Source organism: Mustela lutreola, chromosome 4 (genome assembly GCF_030435805.1).
Source record: "Mustela lutreola isolate mMusLut2 chromosome 4, mMusLut2.pri, whole genome shotgun sequence".
In the NCBI taxonomy this organism is placed as follows: domain Eukaryota; kingdom Metazoa; phylum Chordata; class Mammalia; order Carnivora; family Mustelidae; genus Mustela; species Mustela lutreola.
In genome coordinates, this window is record NC_081293.1 from 12748203 (window position 1) to 12764832 (window position 16630).

Below are 16630 nucleotides of genomic sequence, written 5' to 3' on the forward strand. Positions count from 1 at the left end.
GCTGTTTACAGTTTTGAAAAATTCTGCCTGGGATATAGAAAGAGAGAGCAGTCCCATGAAATTGGCATCTTTTAGTAAATTCCGCATGAGAAGAAAGGGAAGAATTTTCCAAATACAACTGGGCATGCCACAAAGAGAAAAATAAACTGGAAAACAACTTAAGCCCTCCAGTGCAGGTGTGTTGGCAGAAATTTCCATACGACTTTCACATGAGTCCTGGTGCTGAAAGAAAAAGTTGGTGCTGAGGGCTCTTGAAGGGAGAGGAGGAATATTAAGGAATGTCCTCTAACTGTTGAAACCTAGTTTTTATTTCTGATCATAAAAGTAACCTAAAATTTGTTAAAAAGACTTGACAAATAAGGAAAATTTAAAAAAAGAAAGATAATGCTTCCTCAAGTAATCACATCACTCAGAGATCATGCGTATTAACATCTTGTTACATATTTTCCTAGCACACCTTCTATGCATAAAAGCGTGTATTTTAAAATAAATTTTATTGTTCTGTTTCTGTGTTTAAGGTACTAGATTTACGGCTGTAGATTCAACTTTAATTTATTACTTAAATACTCTATTATTAGTTTTTGATGTGTTTTTTCAGACAAGGACCAAGAGTGGTATATCAAGTACTCACTTGGGCAGCTCCTGTACTAAAACTGGAACTATACAGGAAAGATTTTTTTTTTTTTTAGGTTCCTATTCAACTCTTTAAACAGACGAAATATACCATCTATGCCTTTTACTTCATCTAGCTTCTTCACCTCAAGTTTTCCTTTATCTGGGAAAAAAAAAGGTGGCACATTAAAAATATCTAATTCAAGAATTAGTATGTTGACTTATTTTATTTTTAATATGTTATGTTCTCTATATTTTAATTATTTAACATTTAAAGGTACACAACTGGTATAGCTTTACTGTGTGTTGTAGCTTTAAACAAATCATGAAGGTATTTTGCAAAATACGAAGACTTTAAATATTATTTTTCTTATTTACCTAAAAAAGGATGCCTATTTTGAGGGGGAAAGAAATGGAATTCAGAAGATGTATGAGGATTGTGACATGGAATAATCCTTGTTTAACTTGTTTTGTTTGAACTGTACGTTGATACTAAAATTTTTTCCCTGCTTTTTTACAGTTTATATTTGCTCACTACATTTTTGCTTCTATTTTTGTTTTTATTTATTTATTTATAAAAGATTTTATTTATTTATTTCACAGAGAGAGAGAGAGATCACAAGCAGGCAGAGAGGCAGGCAGAGGGAGGGGGAAGCAGGCTCCCCGCTGAGCAGAGAGCCCGATGCGGGGCTCGATCCCAGGACCCTGAGATCATGACCTGAGCCTAAGGCAGAGGCTTAACCTACTGAGCCACCCAGGCGCCCCTCTATTTTTGTTTTTAAACAAACAGGTTTTCGGGGGAGGAGAAATGATGGTATATGTGTCGTAAAAAGAGAGAGCTGTATTTTTTTAACCTGATCAGAGACTTTACCTTTCATATACTTTCATTTTTACCGATTTGAGTTGCATGATACAATTCCTACATCATTAAGTTTATCATGGTTTGTTTGTTTCCCTGTGAAGCTTCTTTTTTCTCTTTCCCGATGGGAACTATCTTGGCTGGTCTTTTTTCCTCCAGGACAGCGACTCTTCATCTCAGTCCTTAGACATCCCCGGATACCGAGGATTGGGAGGACTTCCGGAAATAGTGCAAAATTCTGCGTGTGCGCCTGCGTCTGTGCGCGTGTGCGCATGTGCACGCATGCGCAAAGCTACACGTCGGCTGAGCGCTTGAGAAGGTCCACACCTCTCATTACATTCTTCTCTCTTCAAATCTTTCACACATCCCTCCTTTCTCACTTTCAGCTGCTGAGAACATAGAGGCAATCAGCAGAGAACTTACCCCACCCTCCCCACCCCTTCTACCAACCCACCTGCTCAAGGGCCACAGGTCTGAAGGCTGTGCAAGGAGCCCCTATTTGAGAAGACGTAGGAGATTTCCGACCTCGGGCTGAGAGGTGAGTCAGAGCAGGAACGTCACAGGTGTTGGAGACCATCAAGCATGCCGAGGGGTGCTGAGGACGGCCGACTGGGAGTCCCAAGGCATTCACAGAAGAGGGGCCTGCTGAGGAGGGGCAGGAGGGATGACGTCACACAGGGCAAGTCCGGGACCCCCAGGATAAGGTTCTGGGAGATGAAGGGAAGCCTGGGAGTCTGGGCTCCTGTAACAAATGAGTAAGCAGGTGAAAAGGGCCCGGGGAGACTAGGCCTGAAGGTTCTAGGGCAAACTATGGTGGTCAGTCTGAGTTGTTGGTGAGGGGGGCGGGGCAGCACCTGCCAATGCAGCTGTGGAGGCTAAAGGAGGAAGGGGTGGTCTTTAAATAAGTGTTGTGGCTGTTGTTGTTTTTAATTAAAAATACAGTTTCCACAGGTCTACTAGCTCAAGAGAGCTAATTTTTCATTTTGGAAAAAAAACCTTACGTAGATACACGTTTTGTATGTTATAAGATAGTGTACCGATTGTTCTAGTAAATTTAACATTGCTATCATTGAGGCACATTTTCTATACTTCTACACAGTTCTCAAAATTAAACAGCTGCTTAAGACCCCATGATATTGATGGACCACAGTGGACTGAGACGTTCCCAGACATAGGACACTCATTTCTATTTGTTTGGCATTAGGAGCCAGAGCTCTGAAGGCCCATGAGCATGAAGCTTCTCAGGAATCAGGAACCCACCTGCAGGGGGACCAGCGCCACGATGCCTGCGCCTCTCTAGTGCCAGCTTTGCCCCTGGACTTGATCCAGCACAGCTGCCATGCTCTCACCAGCGACAAGGATGTGTAGGCATCTGGCCTCAGTGCTCAGCTTCGGGCGCTGGGGGAGGCCAGACCCAGGCTCGACTATCTGCAGGGGGAATCAAAGTAAGATGGTGGTGAAGTGTCTGGTGTCTGCTTAGGAAACAGGTCCCTCAAGCTGAGAATTTCCCAAACGCACAAGAATGTACCCAGAGTGCCGAGCAGGCAGGAAGACGGTGGGTATGGGGTAGAGGCTCTGCTGGTATGAGACGCAGCTGATGATGAATGGGCGCGCAGGTCAGGTAGAGCTGGGAGCGTTAGGGTAATGCCATTTGGAAAATTAAAAAAAAAAAAAAACTATCTGAATAGTTAGAAAGTGGTATCTCAAGATAAACTTGCTAGGCTCTAATCACTAGAGAGAAACTACTTTCTTAATTTCTGGATTTCCTTTAGGCTTCGGGGACCTCATTCCTTATTCATCTTGGAACCCCCATGCCTAGCAGACTGCCTGGCACATACTGGATGCCAGACAAATATTGGGTGAATGGGTGGAATGGAAGTCAAGGAGACCCTGGTGAAGCTGGCAGAGCCTGTTCCTGCTGAGTCCCAGAGCTGTGTGTCCCTGCTTGCTGGGCATGGCGTCCTGAGTCTCCTCAGGCTGGCGAACTTCATCTTGCCCCAGGTTTAAACCCAACATGTCTCCATCTCTACCCCAGTCTTTACCCACGTACTTCCCAAACACCTGGAGGACGGAGTAGGATCCCTCATTCCCAGCCTCTCCCTAATCAACCCTGCGATCATGACCTGAGCCCAAATCAAGAGTCAGATCTTTAACCAACTGAGCCACTTAGACGCCCCTGGAGTCATCTTTCTAACATACTGTCCTGATCCTATTATATTTCTGTTCTGAAGTCTCTCCTGGTTCTCCATCTCCATGCGGGAAAGAGCTGGAAATCCATAGATTTTCGTAAAGAGCCCTTCACAACCCATTACTTCCCCTCTCTGGTTCTTTTTTGTTTGTTTTTTTTTTAAAAGATTTTATTTATTTATTTGACAGATTGAGATCACAATTAGGCAGAGAGGCAGGCAGAGAAAGAGGAGGAAGCAGGCTCCCCGCTGAGCAGAGAGCCCAATGCGAGGCTCCATCCCAGGACCCTGAGATCATGACCTGAGCCAAAGGCAGAGGCTTTAATCCACTGAGCCACCCAGGTACCCCTCCCCTGTCTGGTTCTTTATCAAGTCACCCTCCAGCCCCTCACCCAGTCTTATCCTACTCCCCCCACATTCCAGACACGCAGCTCAGTGACACCTGAGAACACCACGCACTCCCATGCCTTTTTGCCTTGCTTGTGCGGTTCCCTCTGTGTGGAATATTTCCACTTTCATGACCCAGGAAACTGACTTCAAAAAACCTGAAGTTTGCCTTGTTTTCTCCCTCAGCTCTCTTCTGGCCTCAACCCCACAGAATCAATGACTCTTCATGCAAATCCCCTCAGCCCTTAAAAGTACCGCATACTGGGGCACCTGGGTGGCTCAGTGCGTTAAAGCCTCTGCCTCCGGCTCAGGTCATGATCCCAGGGTCCTGGGATCGAGCCCCACATCAGGCTCTCTGCTCAGCCGGGAGCCTGCTTCCCTCTCTCTCTGCCTGCCTCTCTGTCTGCTTGTGATCTCCGTCTGTCAAATAAAAAAACAATAATAATTTAAAAAAAATTTAAAAGTACCGCATACTGTGCACACATCCTGTGTGTGTGTGTTTGTCTATGTGTCTGTCTCAGAACTCCCTTTGGGCTAAACGGGTAAACAATTTATCTTTGCATCACTAGAGCCTAGTTCACTGCCTGGAGTATGGTCAGCACTGAGGTTTGTGTGAGTGATATTGTAGAATTAAGTGTAATCTCTGGGACACTTTTCACCTGTTGCAATACTTACCAGTTTTTTGTCATCGTTCACATACCCCACGTTGAGCTAAAAGGAAATGCAAAGTCAAATTTTTCTCACATATCAGGCCCTAAATTTCACTTTCACAAGGAAGAAAATTTCTCATGATTCTGTCTTTGAATGCAGATGACCTCTCAGGAAAAAAATGATGCCATTGTGTGACAAAAGTCAGGAAGGCTGAACGCTATGTGAATGCCAACCAGTCTATCCATGTTCACAATCAGACCTACCATCCCCACGCACAGGACGATGTTGGTTTGACCTCAGCAGAAATCAGATCTGCTCTACATGGTGATGATGATAGCAAACATATGGAATTGATTAAATGAATAAATAACCCTACTTAGTTTTGCATAAGAATATGTGGTACCCAGGTCAAAGATAATCCCTAATTTTTCTATGCATAATAGATTCCAAAGTGTAAACATCACCAGTAGCCTGAACCAAACTAGATGCTTTAAGTCAACAGTCAAAGGTGTGATTGTAAACTCGGAAATATTGACAATGTTTGTGAATATCACTTCTCTAAATTAGGTGAGAGGTCCAAAGCTGATGTGGGTGCCTAATTTATCTGACATCTCCGTCTCAAGTCTTGGTCAGCCTCAGAAATTTGATCACAGCCCTCTTCCTACTTCTCACCTGTGGATAATTCTCTAGATTCGGCCTGTTCTTTTTTGACCTATAAATGTAGTGTGGTGTCAAATAATCCATCAGAAACTAGTCATTCTCTGCTAAAATGTCTTGAGTTATTTCTCTCTGAAGCCACAGCATTTCACTTTGGTTAACAGCTCAAAGTGATTTCTGCCGATGGAAATTTTATTTCACTCACTCATTTGGCAAAGTTTTAATAGGCATTCTTTCAGTGACTGCTGGTGTTGGGTCACTGGGGTCTCTCCCTTCTGTGTGAACCTGGCTAGATCGGGGCATCATGACCCAGAGCCAGCGTGACTGGTGTGTGTGAGGTGGAGAAAGTCTGAGCATCAGGCCAGGGAAGGAAGGAGGCCAGGAAAGACATCATGTCAGAAAACAGGCATAGGGCCATTGGACAAAGGATCGACATTGGGGGATGTGTGATAACTTTCAGCATGATTCCTTGAAAAGAATTGAATTTTGTCCCTCCAAAAGATATGTCCAAATCTTAACCCAGGTCTCTGCGAATGTGACCTTCTTTGAAAATAGGGTCTTTGTCAATGTAATTCAGTGAACGATCTTACAATGAAACCTTCCTGGATTGGGGGTGGGCCTTTAATCCAATGACCGGTGTCATGAAGGAAGGGGCTGGAGATCAGAGATGCAGAGATTCGGAAGGGAAGCCGTGTGAAGACAGAGGCCAAGATTAGAATGATATGCTGAGCAGCCAAGGACCATCAACGGTTGCTGGTGGCCAGAAGAGACTAGAAGAGAGTGTGGGACAGATCCTGCTTCAGAGGTTCTCAAGGGAATAACCCTGCTGATGTCTTGATTTCAGACATCTGGCCTCCAGGATGGTGAAGAGATAAAGTCACAAAGTTTTTGGTCCTTGGTTACCACTGTCCTATGAAACTAACACTGCCCACCGCTATGTACTGACTCTTCTCATGCACAGGTGCTCCAAATTGTAAGCTTCTGACAATGGGGCCTTGGTCATGTTCCCTCTATCTCCAGTCCTAGAGCAGTGGCTGGCATTTACTAAGAACCTACACAAGTTTGGTGCAATGAACAGAATAAAATCTGTTCTTCCTGCCTCCCTCTAAAGTAGATTTTTTTAAAACCCTAGAGATAGAGAATTATAGGCCCTTTCCTACAGACTCTAATAATATAAATGTTTGGGACTGACCATCTTGAATATAAGAATCAGCACTTAGAGAAGGTTAAATAAGCTTTTATTATCTTGATGTCAATAATGAAAGAAAAACAATTCTGTGGACTTCCGCTCAGGTGTGTGTTGCGGCTAAGGATGATAGGTTCATGATTTAGCTAAAATAAGACATTCATTCATTCATTTTTCTTTCAAAACAAATATTTCCAATATTTCTGAAGCACTGTAACAGAGGTAAGCAATTTGCTCCAAGGAAGCATACAAGACTGCACAAATAGGGACTTATGAACAGCCTAGCAGAAGAAGACATCCCAGTGAATCAAATAAAGTACTCGCGTATCACCGTGAACTTAGGAAGAGTGGGGAAAGGGAAGCACAGCATGCAGGTCACAGGTAACGTGATTGCTGTGTTTTCCTGCAATCCAAAGTCCAAGGGTCAGGGGCCACCTCTCTCTTTGTTCACCTCTATTTCCCTAACACCTATTTCTTTTCCTGGTCCAGATATATTTTATTAAAGAAGAAATAAATGGTATTGTTCTATCATTTAGAATCCCAGGTAAAGTACCTCCTCCACTGCACCCCGGCCCTTCCTAACCGGTTTTCATGACAGAAGGAGAAACACATCCTTCTCCCAAAATCGAGATCATGATCTCTGCCAGCATCACCGGCAATCAAAAGGCAATTGGAAGCTAGACAAAGTCCATTCTCAGAGACACAGAAAGTTCATGTAGTAAAATGAGACTTCATCCGGGGAACAGCCAGCATCCTGCCAGGCCATCTGCTTTGGCACCTGTTAAAACACGACTAAACAGAGCCCATGTCTACAGTCACAACCGCTGTGGGCTGGATGGCCTCTGGCAGCCCAAAGGAAAAGGTCATCAAGGCAAAGGTTTGAACAGCTATGGTTTAAGAAATGTTTATTATTTCTGACTCTGGTGATATTACTCAAAAAAGTGTATGTGAGTAGTTATCAATCACTTGGTGCACTCATGAGGCCCCTCTTAAATGTACCATATGGGGCTCAGCCCTGGGGAAGGCGCAGAGTAGGAGCTGAGATTTCTGTCCTCAAGGTAGCTTCTCACTGACTAGAGAGACAAGCCTTTAGCATACATTTGGGTCTCTGCTAACAGTATCCATTCTCCCTTTTTCCATGAAGTCACTCCTCCCCTGCCCTTCAGTCCTAGTGCTCCTGGGAGTTCTGACTCCACCCCTACTCAAAGTCTGAACAGAAGTCATTCTGCTTCCCACACTGCCCTGTTCGTGGGCTATGAGATTTGACTAGAAGTGGGGAACCAAGGTCTTCCTATCTCCCACTGCACTGGAAGCTGGAAGGACAGAGTCCTGGGAGATGCTGGCAGTAGCCTTATGCCCAGTTGAGGCCACAGAATGAAATTGACACTGAAGATATGGAACAGAAATGGAGAGAAGAAAACTGGATCTTGGGTACGACATTTGAACCCCGGATCAAGACTTGTCTGAAATGCCCTCCTGGAATCTGTTCAGTTACCAGAACAAACAATTATTTATTTACTTATTTATTTATTTTTGGCCTAAGTCAGTTTGGTTTCCATTTCTGGTCACTTGAAAGCCAAAGAATCTTAACATAGAGACACTACCTACAAAATGGTGTGAACAATGAAAAAATATTTATCATCATTAGCCATCAGGGAAATTCAAATCAAAACCACATTGAGATACCACTTTACACCAGTTAGAATGGCAAAAATTGACAAGGCAAGAAACAACAAGTTTTGAAGAGGATGTGGAGAAAGGGGAAACCTCTTACACTGTTGGTGGGAATGCAAGTTGGTGCAACTACTTTGGAAACAGGGTGGAGGTTCCTCAAAAAATTAAAAATAAGGCTACCCTATGACCTGGTAATTGCACTACTAGGTATTTACCCTAAAGATACAGATGTAGTGAAAAGAAGGGCCATATGTACCCCCCAGAATTCATAGCAGCAATGTCCACAATAGTCAAACTGTGGAAAGAGCGAGATGCCCTTTAACAGATGAATGGATAAGGAAAATGTGGTCCATATATACAATGGAGTATTTTGCCTCCATCAGAAAGGATGAATACCCAACTTTTGCATCCACATGGATGGAACTGGAGGAGGTTATGCTGAGTGAAATAAGCACAGAAAGACAATTACCACATGGTTTCACTTACTAATGGAACATAAGGAATAACATGGAGGACATTAGGAGAAAGAAAGGAAAAGTGAAGGGGGCGGGGAATCCGAGGGGGAGATGAATCATGAGAGACGGTGGACTCTGAGAAACAAACTGAGGGTTTTAGAGGGGGAGGGGGTCAGGGGATGGGTGAACTTGGTGGTGGGTTATTGAGGAGGGCACGTATTGCAAGAAGCACTGGGTAATATATGTATCAATGAATCTTGGAAAACTACATCAAAAACTAATGATGGTGACTAACATAACATAACATAACATAACATAACACAAAAAAGGTGTGAACAATAAATGCCAAAGGTAAAGAGAGCCGCCATTAGGGACTTTGCAGGGAGTATCAGCGGAGGCAGGAAGAGGATGTCTGGGCTCCTGCCCAGGACATTGTGTCTGAGGGGCATCCTGAAGGGCACAGGTGGGAACAGTATGAGGTAGGCTCATTGGATAGCTGAACAATGAGTTTGAAATTTAACGTGTGGCCCTTGAATCTTTGTGCCGAATAATGACCAGATGAGGAGGAAATTGGTCCTTAAGGATCATCCATTTGATCCTTACGGATCAATCAGCTCTTCACACCATTAGCAGAGAGGGCCAGGTCAGCTTCAAAGGCAACTTAATCTTTGTTTAACCATTCTTTGCACAGGCTTTTAGCACATTGCAGGATACTTTCGTTGTACTGTTCTCTTTGGTGACAGGACAGCAAACACAGCAAGGGGCCCTCACCTTGCCCGTGAGGACAAAGAGCCAGGAGAACGAACCATGAGCTCCCAAGAAAGATGGCAGTAGCCTGTCAATAACCATCTAGGTGGCTTTGGGGGATGTCAGGCCTGACGGTCAACCACTATGCTGACTTTGGATATATCTTGTTCTTGAATGTGCATCTAACACCAGGTGGTCTTTTTTTTTTTCTGGGGGACTACTGAGGCCAGAATCTCAAGTCTAATAATTAAAGGATTCTTAAATAAGAGCTTCTCAGTTTCACTCATCCAGAAGAACACAGAGTGTTTTAGACATTTGACAGTGGCTCAAGCACATTCGATTGAAACCAGGCCTGCAACTGGTCTCTAGAATATTCCTAAGTGAATCTCCTATCATTACAGATTCTTGCTTATAAATTGGGGGCAGAAGTGGGAAAATCAAAAGGAATGTTTATATTCTTTCTCAGTAGATGTGCAGACTCTCTGACTCCAGCATTGGGGTAATTATCTTTCAACAGCAATTAATTCCAAAGTTATAAAACATATGAGCCAACAGTTCCTTTTCTACGTAGCTCTCATTTTAATACACCATTATGAAGAGTGAGAAAAAGGCCTCCTTGAAGATAAAATTCCAAAGAAGGAGGAAATTATTTCAGAGGGACCGACAGAAACTGTGTAGGGTTTTAAGGATCACATGAGACTCAAGGTGGTATTATGTGAAAAAATGCCAGAACATCTGTTACATTAAATTTAACAACGGCAAAACCCAAATCAATCTCTAGTGAAGGAAAAAAAAAAAACAACCCAAACTCTTAATAGCTAATCGTGAGGCTTCTGCCCTTTCTGAACAGAAACTGGCAGAGGCCCTGGGGTGGGAACACGATGGGGCACAAGTAATAATATATGAAGGAAGTGATGCCAACTTCCAGGTCATCTAGCTCAGCCCTCTCATGCCTGGCATATTTGTGTATCCAGTTCTGAATCAGGACAACCAGCTCCCAAGGCAAGCAGCTGTCAGTCACATGCAACTTTGTTCTCTCTTGTTTTCCTCATTGTTTTCAATATAAGCATTTTCTATTAATAAGAAAAGTGTGATCTGATTAGTGACAAAAAAAAAAAAAAAAGCCACACACACGTTGTCAAGTCAGTCTCCTTCCATTCATTTTAATGTGTAGCCATGCCATTACAGATGAAGAGACTTTAGTCTAATCGGGCTAGCTATTAAGAAATAAACAGATGAAATGCTAAAATCATAGCAAGTGTTCAAAATCCAGATTGGCTCAATCTGACTTACAAAGTTTTTGAATAATTTTCTAAATACAGCTAATACAGGCAGACTCCCATCTCCCCAGGAAATGAAAGGCTCCTGTCCTGATTGAATCCGAGAAATCTCAGCAGCCTGTAATACATATAGAATGTTTGTGGAAATTTACCAGATTGGAGGTTTAAATTGGGCTAAACAGTAACAACTTGATGGATTCTTTATATCTTACAGTTTCTTAAATAGTTCATTAAAGAGCATCAAACATCTCCAAGTCAAATGTAATGATGTGATGTTTTGCCACTTCTAAGGTAAAGAATCTTTCCCTTTTGGAACAGAGTAGTTGGAATCTCAGAAATTTAGTAAATCAAAACAAGAAGAGACTGCTAAAAGATCTCCAAAGAAATTTGTCACACAGTATGTAAAAGTAGAGTCATAATGGGTTCTGTGCCCTTGGCCTAGAATGTTCCAATGATCTAACCCCTGCTGACTTCTCTAAACTCATTTCAAGTCTCTGCTGCCCTGGATCACCACCCTTTAGATACAATGACCTTCTATTAGTTTTTTTCAAGTGTCAATTTTTCCTGCAGCTCCTATTGTCGAATGTTCCCACTCAACTCTTCACATGGCTAGTTTGTTCTCATTAGGTTTCAGATTGTCATCTCCTGCAGTGGACCTCTGTTGTGTATGTTTTCTGGGCATTTCTCCCCACTTTTTTTGATAGCAAAATCCAAATTTTCCTTTGGAGGGATCAACCTGCCCTACTCCTAATCGTGAGGTTTTGGAGGAAGAGGCTTAACCCTTTTCAAGAAGTTCCAAGACATATAATCTAGCTCTGGCCACAGTGATTGGTTCAGTGACTCACATGTGACTTACCACTAACTAGTGTGGGTCAGCCTCTGTAGTCTTTCTGGAAACAGTGAGAAAGAGGTATTCTCTTTCCACTGGGTCAGCTAAATTGGTAGGATGTGAACTTGGAGTTGCAAAGACTATTTTTGGCATCACAGGAAGGGACTTGGTAGCCTTGGGGTTGGTGGTAGTAGAAAGGAAGGGGAAGCAAGAGACTGAGAATGAAACAGAGAAGCAGATTCCTACCAATGACATTGATTAAGATCTCAAGGTGCAACCATACCTTTTCTCTTCCCTTTGCCTACCCACCTGCCTGCCTTCCTTTTTTCCTTTCCTTCCTTCCATCCTTTTACTGATTCGAGTTAGTTTTTGTCACTTGCAAGCCAAAAAACATGGACTGATGGGCTTCCTCAAAGAGGTCACCTCTGCCCACAGTATCTAGAGCAACTGCTTGCCTCTTCTCATTATTCCCATGGCACACTGGGGTTTTTTAATAGCTCAAATCACAATTTGCAATTGTTTTGTGGTTTATGTGTTTATTGTCTGTGTCATTCCATAAGGTATCCGCTGCATGAGATCTGAGATGCCAGACTAAGGAGGAGACTATTCTCTACGGTAATGATTCTCTAGCAGGGTAATGATCAAATCTGAGCTTTATGCTTAAAATAAAATAAAATAAAATAAATAAAAAACAAGTATTAAAGCAATGAGGAATAAAAGTCAGACATGGTTGAATAATAAGAGAACCACTGGGTGTCTTACAAGTCTGTGCTCACTGCTTCTATAAAGGAAGACCCTTACTTGTGCGTAACTGATATGGTTATCACAGGGGGTCTCTTCATGGATGTGGAGCCTTGAATTCCAAACCTTGCACAGCACTGAGCCTAGGATGGATGGTGAATGGTTTCAGTGGTGGCAGCCAGACCCAGTAGTCCACCACGCGTGCCTTGGGGACTGGTGTGTAATTAGTGGTCCTCAGAACTACAAGCTTTATTTATGCTGGTATTTGGTGAGATCACTGAGTGAGTCAGGAAGCAGGGAGGAGTTCATGGAAAGGGCCACGAGTTTTCCATGTCACCAACTTAGGGATATTTAGGGGAGAGGTGAGATTTCCGAGACTGTGTAAGTGGGTGTGGAGTTCTTACAGGGCGCTGGGTGGGGCTGGGGACTTCAGGCCTACAGCACATGTCTGAGGGGGTAGGGAATTGGCTCAACACTTCCCTCTCCCCTCCCTAACACCACGACTTGGGATGGATGGAAGAACTGAGCCATCGCCCCTCTGTCTTTCTGGCTGAGACTTTAGTTCAGGATTCTAACACTTCACTGCGCATCAAAATAACCTCTGGGAAGGAAACAGCTTCCTCTTTGAAGGACCTTCTGCTTGGTGTAATGATCTGCAGTTAAGGTCTTCAAATTCTTAATAATGTTTTAACATTATTTAACATTAGCAAGGGGATCCAAATTCTCATCTTGCCCTGGGCCTCATAAATTATGTGGTTGGTCCTGCTTGGGGGAATTTGTAAACTCAGAGCACCAGGCCTTGGCCCAGGCATCTTGTTCCAAAGGTCTTTATGGGTCTCAGAAAGTCCTTTCTAGCCCCTAGACTGTGTGATTTCTTTACTGTCCATCTTTGGAGTGATATTTGTGTTAATGCTAGGTATAGGTTCACTTAGTACACACAGGGAGTTTAAAGGAGTTTTCCTAAGAATAGCTGAGGCCTGACAGCATAGAAAGGGCAGGCCCTACCATTTCCACTAAACGGAAGAGAGCTTTGTTCCCAGTTGCCCTGAATACAACTTCTTTCTCTTGGTTCTGCCATTTCTCTAATGATCACCGCAGTGCTTAACATCTTCAGATTCCTCACTTGTCAAGAGGTCCCTTCCAGAGAAATTCAAAAAGGACAGGATCACTGTCATCCAAAAAGAAGAACGGCTCAAGGATGCCAAAATTTGTGGGCTAAAAGAATCTCATGGTCACAGCAGCGATGGCTAATATAAAGGATCCCTCCTTCCAGCCCTTTCTTTAGTGACTTCACCCATCAAGGCCCCAGGCATCACTGAGCAATCACAGCACTGTTTCCTCTGAGCCTCAGGTTGGCCCCAGATTCCCTCTCAATCCCGGCAGCCCCTATTCATGAACCAGACTTGACGATGCAGGTGAGAACTCTTCCCAGTCTGTCAGCTGGAATGGGGAATGGGAAGCTGAGGCTGAGGGGAAAGGAGTTACTTTTTTCCCAGGCGAAATAGAACCATTAAAAGGATCACTCCTTCCGAGGATAAATTTACTTACCAGCTGCTTGTGTTGAAAATAAACAGAAACCCAACACTTTCAGGGGAATGATATTATCACTGAACCTCCTTCCCTTGGGGATTTTGAAACTCTGGGGCCCTCAAAGGAACTTGACCACCTTTGATAGGAAAAGTACTGGGTAATTATTATACTTAGTTTAACCAATGGTGTAGGGTCCTCTTTGAGTTTGGACAGTTGGGGGGTAGGGATCTCCTCCATTTAACTACATTTACTAATGACTATGCTTCCAAAGGAAATGGAGGAATTCACCTCCCTAAGTGGAGTGATAGCTACTGCGTTACTTCTTAAATCAGGATCTCATGAAGACACGACAGCACATCTTGAGAACTGTCTCATCAAACTGACATTCCTCTGAACTTCGTGTTTAGTTAAAAAATGTCACACATACTAAAACTCACTTGAAAGTATATTAAATTCCAAGACCCTGCTGTTGGTTAGAGAGGCCAGCCGATTCTGGGTTTCAGAGCTCTGGTTCCAACCACGGCATTATTGAGCACCTCATCAGGGCACAAGCCATTTCCCTCGAACACGAGCTTATTTGGCCACTTCTCACAATATGTTGCGGGGGAGGCTGTGGCAAGGCCGCAGTCAATCTGGCCTTCACAGAGGTACTCTTGGAGCTTTATGGCTTGGGCCGTGATGGCATCTGCATTGGAGAAACCAACCCTCCAAACAACAAACCTCGCTTTGTCATTTTCTATAATGTTCTATGTATTTCTCCAATGTTCTGAACATCATAAGACCTTCTGCCAGGATGTGTGTTGTATTAGCAGCAAAGCCAGAGGGAAGGTCACAGGGGACACAGACACGTGAGCAACAGTTTAGCAAATTTCAGGCAGGAAGTTGCTCAAGCCGTGAAATCCATCACCTCAACAGTGTTTAACTTGAGTAGAAAGAGGAAACACTTTTCCCCATCAGCTGCACCAAAAGTCTGTGTGTTAGATGTACATGTGCAAATGGCTGGAGGAAGGTGGGAAGGAAACTCAGCTCCCAACCGCACCACTCATACAGCTATGCAAGTGGTAACCTTGGCAGGGAGACCTGGATCAGGAATGATGATTAAAGAGACCTTTGGTCTTTCTTTTTATGTTTGCATCTTTCTCAAGGAAAATGGACTCAGATAGAAGTTGTGACATTAAACATTACTTTTATAAAACATTTTCTATGATCTTCAGATGGACATTTCATGTCCAAACCTGCCTCTTACCCAGCATCATGCTGGCTTTTATGGAAAATACAAAAAGCTATAGTTATAACCTACAAATTAGAACACATCATGACAAAGAGATGAGACGGCCAGCTGGATGTGAAGGTAGGTTGAAAACCAGACACTTAAGCTGGGTGGGTTCCTGGTGGAGGTGGTATGTGAAATTAGGGGACCTAAAAGCCACCGCAGGCAACAGCTGGGATCAGAGGACCCCCGCCCCCACTGCCGGGGATTGTTGGCAAGACGATGAGAGTCTGTGTTAGGGCAGCAAGATAGAGGTGAGGGAAAGAAGGAAGGTAGGAGACCTATGTCCAAGGAGCTGTCTGTGTATGGCTCCAAGATGATACTCTGGTTTTAACTCTAGAAGACCAGGAAACCTGGTACCACCAGCTACACTACCATGTCGGAAAGAAAAGCATTTGGTAGTTGAAGGGAAAGGTAAGCCAGTGAGAAAACCAGAAGGGGCCCTTAGGAAGCCAGGAGAAGAGTTACGAGTTTCATAGACAGGAGGTATGGAAGGGGTGATTTTTCAAGGGCGTTCATCAATGAGTTCTTCTGAGAGACAGTAGAGAAGAGACAGAAGGATTTTTCGTTTTCAAATACTGGGGTTAAACTCATGGTGCCATAGCTCAGAATTAGGAACGCCGGTGTTGAATTCATTTGTCTATTTGTCAATTTCTCACAGTTTAATGGGGGCAATTCCCTAAAACTAAGATGGCACTAGCCTCCAAAGTTAAAAAAGTTGACTGTGTATATATATGAGACTATATTCATATAGTATATATGTATATACATATATACATATATATGTATATACATATATACATATATATGTATACTACATACATATACATACATATGCATATATATTTTTTAATACAGTGTAAGTTAATCATATATAGCCATAAAAATTCATCTGTTTTCCTCTCCATGAAGTAATATTATGGTACATATTTAGCTTAAGCTTCAGAACTTCTCAAATTTCTTCATTAGATATCATTTCTAGTTAGGAAGCAGAAGTAAGGGAAATAGGGCAAAAACCAGATACAGGAAATTTCTCCTCATTCCATGAACAATTGAGATATCTGAGTGTTTATTCAAATATTTTGCTCTCATGAAATCGGTTGAGCCCATTGCTCAAACTGCCATCTCTGCAGGTTATGACTGCTTTACAGACTTAAGTATTTACCAGTGTTTTTATCGAGTCATTTGAAAAATAGGTTTCTGCAGTTGTATGCCATGTGGGGGAAAGTCCTGGGTAAAGCTGCCCCACCAATGGAACTGGAAATAACTAGGTGATAATATAGATTAGCACCTATCCCATTTAGCTACCACTGCATTTAATGCAAAGATCATAGTGAAGTGTTTGTAGATCAACATTTTTATGTGAGAGCATATAGGTGCACTTAAAGCTAAAATATTAATAAAGCAATAAGGATAATAGCAAATAATAGCAAAGTAACATGACATGATAAAAAAAAAAAAAAAGCTGACATCTCTTCAGTGTCTACTATGTGCCAGGCGCTGGATGAGGTATTTTATACCCATTATCTCATTTTATCTCACAGCTATTTAAAGGTAGATCAACAT